The 7,559-nt window shown below is 52.6% G+C and overlaps 1 pseudogene; it reads right to left on the reverse strand.

The window, feature by feature from the left end:
• Nucleotides 1-6,324: 6,324 nt before the first annotated feature.
• Nucleotides 6,325-6,804, reverse strand: LOC102756279 (annotated as a pseudogene).
• Nucleotides 6,805-7,559: the final 755 nt, after the last annotated feature.

A 7,559-nucleotide genomic window follows, 5' to 3' on the forward strand; every position in this document is an offset into this window, starting at 1 on the left:
TGGGAGATGTGTCTCTTCATTCATTCATTCATTCATTCCATCACTTAGTAATTCATCATTTATTTATGTCAGTATGGGATCGTGGCCATTTATTTTGTACTTTGGGTCATACTTCAATACCATGCTATTTAATTTGCTGCTCAAATTGTTCCACCTTTAGCGTTTGGGAGCCCCTGCAGGTTGGCTCCTCTGTCCATTTCACCCTCCCATCTCTTGATTTTGAGCCCCTCCTTGCTTCCTGGTGCTACAAGATGTTGGGGCGTGCCTGGTGTGCCCCTGACCTAGCCTGAGAGCAGGTCATTTTTCTGGAGCGCTGGAGTCCTCATGGGAGAGCAGCATTAGAAACTGAGGTCCTGGTGGCGGGTGTGCTCACGGGCACTGACCCAAGGTCCTTCAAAAAATGCAAAACGAGATACCGCTTCGTTCACTTAGAATAAAGTGCACACTCCCTCCCATGGTCACCTGGCTCCTGGCCACCTTTTAAGTCTTTTTGAGCCACTGTGTTGCTGTGAGGAATGCATCCCTGCTCCTCGGGCAGACCTGTGGACTTCCTGGGTCTTCTTGGGTCTCTCTCAGTGAAGGGCCCTGCCTCCAGCTCCGTGAGGCGGGAGGGCAGGGCTCTCCTTGCCTGCTACGGCCTTCCAGCCCTGGGAAAGCCCCGGGTACCTGGTGTGCCAAGCGATGAGGTCCAGTACCCCAACCTGCACGTGGCAGTCTCTCCTGGAAACCACTCTCTCTCTTGAAAACTTGATTCTTTTCAGAAGGCCTGGCTCTAAGGTACACAAAACCCCTGTGACTCCCTGGGGCCCACAGAACTCTTTCCTCTTTTGCTCCTGGAACTTGGGGTACATCCAGGAGCGCACCCAGCCCAGGGAGCTGTGAAGCCTGCAGTGCAGGGTGAGCTCCAGAGGGTGCCAACCATGGCATGCCCATCTCGCCTCCTCAGTTCACAGCGTTCAGTGTTGTCAGGTGAAACCTGGGACTCTCTATGTGGGCTCCCCTGACCACTCACAGCACAAGCTGCCTTGGAAAGGAGGGGCAAGTCCAGGGGGCCACGCCCAGCCCTCAAAAAGGTGCCTCTCGCCTGCTTCTCCTCCTTTCCCTTCTTTGGTAGAAAGAGCTGGAGGCTGGCAAGGTCACCTCTAGCAGAGCTTGCTGATATTTCACTGGCTAGGGCGGGGTCCCGTCATCCCAGTCTTATTTTCAAATCTCCTTGATGTCTGTGTCTTTTTTTCTCCACCTCTGAAGATCAGTAATATTGCATAAGTGAGAGATCAAAGTTGGTGGGTGAGCAGGTGGTGGGTGAGCAGGGACAGGGGCTGGGGTGGAGAAGAGGCTGGGGATGGGGTGGAAAGAGAGCGCCCATTAAACTCTTCCCTGGACAAAGCTCCCAGATGCCTCAGAGCTTGTTACCTGTTCTCAGCTCAACAGCTCTCCTTGGCTCCCCTCTCTCCACCCCTGTTCCTCCACCCCTCCCACTCCCTCCCATAAACAAAGCCACAGCTTCAAACAACATCTTGTAAAGCACATTATAAAACGCTTCTAATAAATCCTAACAGCCTTGGCCATAGCCAGCTGAGAGAAAGGTGATTATGACACGAAAGTGTCAGGTTAGAACAACAAATTGGGCCACACGAGCAGGGATTTATTCGCCTTTGTAAGTGTGCTATGAAGGGCCCTATAATTTCACAAATAAACCCGAACATTGCTCAGTAAATGGCTCCTGGGTTTAGAGCCCCAGGACCTCGGGAAGGAACATATTAGTACCAGTCGTGCAATTTCAGATGTGGGGCAGATCAGCCCGGGGTGCAGACCAGATGGCACTCAGCCTGCCTCTGGCCCTCCTTGGACGTGTGGGCACTCCAGGCGGACAGCAGGAGGGATGGGCAGCTCCCAGGGTCTAGCATGGGGATTGGAGGTGATGGGGACTGATGGCCCTGGGGTCCTTGCGACAGCTCCTGGAGATCCAGGAGGAAGGCGGGCTCCTGGCTCGGGTAGGTGGGCGAGGGGTTGTCAGGTCAGCTGAGCTGGCAGCTCCATAATTAGGGGGACAGTCTCCGGGCTTGCTGTACTTCCGGTTTAAAACTGGGACTTTTCATCACCCCGTTAGTGAGAGAGCGCCTGCCCTGGGCACTGCTTTATCACACACGGCCTCCTGCCATGGGCGGCCCAGCTACTGGCTGGGGAAGAAGGGAAAGGAGTGGGGAGCTTCAGAGAGCATGGAATCGGGTTGATCAGTGCTTTTCAACTCTGGCTGCACTTGATGTGCTTTAAAAAAAATACAAATTCCTGGCTTCATTCCAGACCATGAAACTGGAATTTCCGAGGGTGGGTCTGGGCATCGGGCTGCATCTGGCCTGGGCAGTGCTGGTGTGCATGGGGTGTGATGCAAAGGGCATGGAGGACCGCCTTCCACAGCCCCTCGGTGCTGAAGCTCAACCAGACCTTCCTATAGCCTCGGGGAGCTGCACCTTAGTCCAGTCACCCCCTGTTCTCTTGTTGCCATCGCTGCCTCTCTCCCCAGCTAAGTACCGACTCAGATGGGCTCATCGGCCGATTGAGTCTTGACTCCACGAGGAACCCCCGGCTGAGCTTGTCCAGTGGGTGTTTTTCTCTTGCAGACACAGCCCAGATAGGGAGCGATGACCTGCATTTTCAAAGCCACGTCGTTACAGATAGGTAACAAGCATTCTTTTAATAACCCAGATAATGAGGCTGTAATGAACTTGGGTAGAACGTGTAGCTCGACGGCAGGGGTGGTAACCTGGCAGGGACATATCATTTCCCTTGTTGGCCTGCTGGGCTTGGCAGGCAGGACCCACAGGCACCACGTTTGCACCCAGTGTGTCTTCCTGTTCACTTGACGTTAGTTTTCAGACTGTCTCACTGCATGGGGCAGACACGGGCATCGGTGCTGTCAGGCCCCAGGCAGTTCTGGAGTGAACGGTGTGTGATGAAGGGGGCAGGGAGGACCGCCTTCTCTGCCCACTCAGGGTGCAGATGATGGGTGGGCGAGACGGGTGGTGGGGGCTCTCTGTTATGCCCTGTGGCTTAGGGTGGATCATGGCCCCCCGAAGAGGGAGTTTGGTCTCCATGGAAACCTGACTTAGGTGCCCAAAGATCTCAGGTTATATCCAGCTTTTGACATGAGCCTTCCGCTCATCCACTCTCCAGGCTAGTGTTCTCTGCACTCCAGCACCTGTTGTCTGAGCCCGGATTCTGCCCCCACCCCTGTGACCACAGTGCCGCTGTCACCCAGTGCTCTGTCCTCTTATAGAGCAACAGGTGTCCAAGCCCCATAGGGTGCTGGCTCGCATTATCCTCTCAGTATTTATGTGGGAAAAGCACATAGAGACTTCGAATCGGAGACTGGGCCCCAATCCTATTCCACTTAGCGGCTCTCTAACTCCTTGTATCCTTAGTTTCCTTCTCTGTATAATAGGAATAATGGGAATAATGGGAATAATGGGACTGTGGACCCACGAGGTGTATAGTGTTATAGACAGTGCCTGGCACATCACTGTATTCACTGTGTTTGTTACCTCTCTCCCCAACGTCCCTCCTTTTCTGAGATAACCAAGCGAGCTAACATGTATAAAGACCTCATGCAACGTGCCACACTCAGAGCCAGACGATTCAGTTATTCCTCTGATTCCTATCAGACCTTTATTCCCTGGGCTAGATCTAGAGCTGGAACCACGGCCCTTCTGTGCTGGACCATGACACGCCCTCCTGCTTTGTCACCTTAGACCTCACCGCGGGAGCACCAACACCGACTCTTTTTCAACCCTTCTGCCCTTTCAGGGCCTTTCCTTCTTTATGGGGCCTCAGTCAAGTCTACCCATCACAGGAAGGAAGAGGGAGATTTTGTGACCTTGGACCTGGGGAGGGAAAGAAGACTACAGTACTAGGTCCCTGCAGAGATTTGTCATGCTCCCCCACCCCGGGGCCAGCTCATCTCCAACTGGAGATGCTCAGGCATCTGCCTTAACTCTGCTCTCCAACCTGAAGAGTCCACCTTCCTTATCTTTCCAAAGCCCACTCACCCTCCAGGACCCAGGTCTATCCCTGCCTCCCCAAGAGAGGCCCCGCATGCCCCAACCACCCTGACCTCCTCCTGGTCCCTGGGCTGCGTGTCTTCTCTTAGTCCCCCAGCCTCCAACCCCAGCCCCCAACTCTGTGCTGGGAAGGTAACCCCATGGAATCCCTTCTCTTTGGCTTTAGGTTGGGTTTAGGATGAATCAACAAAGAGCTAAGGGTGGGAGGAGAGGGAGCTGGGGTACATATTCCTGGCTTTCCTTCCCTGAGGGGCTGCCTCTGGTTGCTAAGCCCTTGTTTGAGTTCACCTTCCCACACAGCTGTCCTCTGCTTCTCGGATGTCTCCTCCCGGCCCGCTCGGGCCCAGGGCAGCATGCACATTACCCCTGAGCCAGCCCCACATGCTTACAACAATACTCTCCTTACACTCTCCTCAGTCATCCAGCTGGAGTGCACCATCTGTTTCCTTCTGAGACCCCAACTGATACGGCTTCTGATGGTGCAGTGTCCAATTTAACACTTTAGTGCATGTTGTTTTGTGTCGTCCTTTTGTTGTTGACCGCTTGCAATCCTGGGTTAAGGACTTAAGGGAAGACATGACTATCAGGTAGCTCTTTTTGTGTCCTCCAGCTTGGCATAGTGCCGGCCTCATGCTGGGCATAAAGCAGATGCCCACAAAATTGCCCAAGAGAAGGACTGCTATGTGTGTGGGCTTCTGACTCCCTGTCTTCACTGTCTCTACCTCAGTTGTGTGGTCTAGTGGCTACCTCAGAAGAGAAGTTCTTAGCTGGGTGGACCATGCGGAAGCTTGGCCTTAGAAACCAAACTCACACTTTGGCCTGAGAGTGGCACGGCGGCAATGCCCCTGTGGCCTAGAAGGCCAGGCAGGCCAGCCTCCTCTGGAGTGCCAGGGCTAGTGCCAGGTGACAAAGTGCAGCCTGGGATGCTCATCAGGGCAGGGGGTGACAGGGCATCTCCCCGAAGGCAGAGGCAGAGCCTGGTGGCCAAGGGTCTGGTGTCAGGTAAAGAGTGGGGCTCAATCATGAAATCAGAAGTCACCTGAATGGGAAGGGACTGGGTCATCTGGTCCCGCCTTGTCCAATATGGCGTGCCCTCGACATGTGTGGCTTTGAGCACTGGAAGTGTGGCTGGCCTGCACTGCCGTGCTGCAGGTGTAAGATACAAACCAGCTTTCAAACCTGACATGAGAAAAATGTAAAAATGGTCTTGTTAAAAACTTTTCTATTCATTGTATGTTGAAATGATAATATACTGTATATATGGCACTCAACGAGATAAGTTATTAAAATAAATTTTACATATTTCTTTTTACTTTTTAAATGTTGCTACTAGACCATTTATTTTAAAACATATTTTTATTGATTTCAGAGAGGAAGGGAGAAGGGGAGAGAGAATCATGGATCGGCTGCCTCCTGTATGCCCCCTACTGGAGATTGAGCCCACAACCTGGGCATGTGCCCTTGACCAGGGGTCAAAACTGGGGCCTTCAGTCTGCAGGTCAAAGCTCTATTCACTGAGCCAAAGCGGCTAAGGCACTACTAGACCACTTAAAGTTATACATGAGACTCACGTTGTATTTCTATGAGGTGTCTCTGGCTCAGTCCAACCCTCTCATTTACAGATGAGGAGACCGAGGCTTCGAGAAGAGTTTCCAAGATCATGTGCCCAGTTGGGAGGAAGCAGGGGCAGCTGGAAGAGTCACAGGTTGTTTCGCTGCATCAGTAATTTCTGCATAAACTATGCGGGGCGGGGGGGGGCGGCGGTGTGTGGATGAAGAGAGGGAGGGCATGGTCAACTACCCCAATCGTTGAAACCAGCAGTCTCATTTGGCCTGGGTTTGGGGCTTGGAATACATTTGGAATGGAGGCCTCATATCCTTCTTTGAGGCAGGTGGCATGGCCCTGACCATGAAGCCCATCTCCCTGGAGGAATGTCTCTGTGGGGGGCTGTGGCCTTGTGGGGCAGGGGGGTCCTCTCCCCACATGGCTTTGACCCAGGCAGCCCAGGCAGGAGATGGCAGAAGAACTGGCAGGCAGTTTAGTGAGCTCTCCCCTAGCTGCCACTATGTCATCGGTGTTGAGCAGGGCTTGCCAGCGTCTGCGCAGCCCCCTAATGCTGCAGGACTCAGCACCACTTGAGATGATTCTGCAAGGACTTCTTTTTTTAAAATTTTAAGGTCAGTTTATTAGGTTCACTGAGGAAAGCTTTCAGAAGAATATTCTCCTGAAAATGATATTTTTTTCTTAGAAAAAAGAGAAAGGAAAATCAACACCCTCTCAGCATAGACGCAGATGCTGTGGCAGTCAGGCCTCTGCAGAGAGGATGGTCCATCAATGGGTCAAGTCGCTCTGGGTCAGCCGGACTGTGGTCTGGATCGTCTTCATCTTCCAGCTCCAACTCATTCATTTCCTGGAACAAAGACTCATCTCCCTGCACAGTGTTTCCAGCGTCCTCTGAGAACCAGATATCAGCTGTGTCCAGATTATGATCGCTTCAGGTCTCTGTATACCACTTAATTTTTTTTCCTGTTTGTTCTTCTTTTTAATTTCCAAGGGTTCTGCATCAAACTTGGCTTTCCGACGTAAGATATTCTCAGTTGTAACAGGAGTGCTGTGCAGCAATTGCCTTTCAGCTTCTCCTTTTTCCTTTTCGTTTCTTTTCCCCTTCTCATCTAGTTTTTATTTGACCCACTATTTCATTGCATGTTTCCTGCAGAGCTGTCACTAAAGGAAAGATAATCACCATATGCAAGGACTTCTGGAGTGTGTCCTCTGTACCTTGGCCTAGAAAAGGAGAAGCCACAGTTCCTGGGCTCTGGGACTATGGTCACAAAACAACCCACTAGACACGGAACAACTCAAGAACAGTGGCAGACAGCAAAGCTTAAGTCCCAGGCGGGCAGCCCAGACTGCAGTTGAGATGTGGGCGCTGTGGTCAGGAAGATGGCTTGGTCTAGTGAAAACCTGGCTTGGAGCCCTGCATAGTCCGAGTTCTGCTGCTACCACACTCTGCTCTCATTGTCCTCATTGGTTCAATGAGATCACACCTGCCAACTGGCTCCCACTCTCCAGCGTGGAGGGGTGTGAGGGGAGTACCACACATGGCCAGGAAGGGGTGCCGCCTGGGGCAAGAAGTGGTGTGAGCAGCTAAGGGTGCCTGGGAGGGAGGCTGGCCATGTAACTTATCTTCTAAAAGGGGATGCTTCGGAGGGTGAAAGTGGATGCTATTAAGATGAGAATTGGGACAAGAAATGGAGACAAAGACTATTCTATGCAGACAGGTCATAGGGCTCTCTCTTGGGAAGAGGCTAGAAGACGGAGCTGAGACTAAGTCTTCTGGCTTGAGAGGCCAGGAGATGGGGGGTGAGGGGAGGTAGGGGTCAGAGCAGAGAGGAGTTTTGGGAGAGCAGTGACTCAGACAGAAGCAGGAAAGCCAGTGGTGACAGAGTGCTAGGCCTGGAGCCCAGAGTGGGACCACCCTGATGCAGGACACCTGTCTCC

The sequence above is a fragment of the Myotis davidii genome, unplaced genomic scaffold (assembly GCF_000327345.1).
Source record: "Myotis davidii unplaced genomic scaffold, ASM32734v1 scaffold448, whole genome shotgun sequence".
NCBI lineage: Eukaryota > Metazoa > Chordata > Mammalia > Chiroptera > Vespertilionidae > Myotis > Myotis davidii.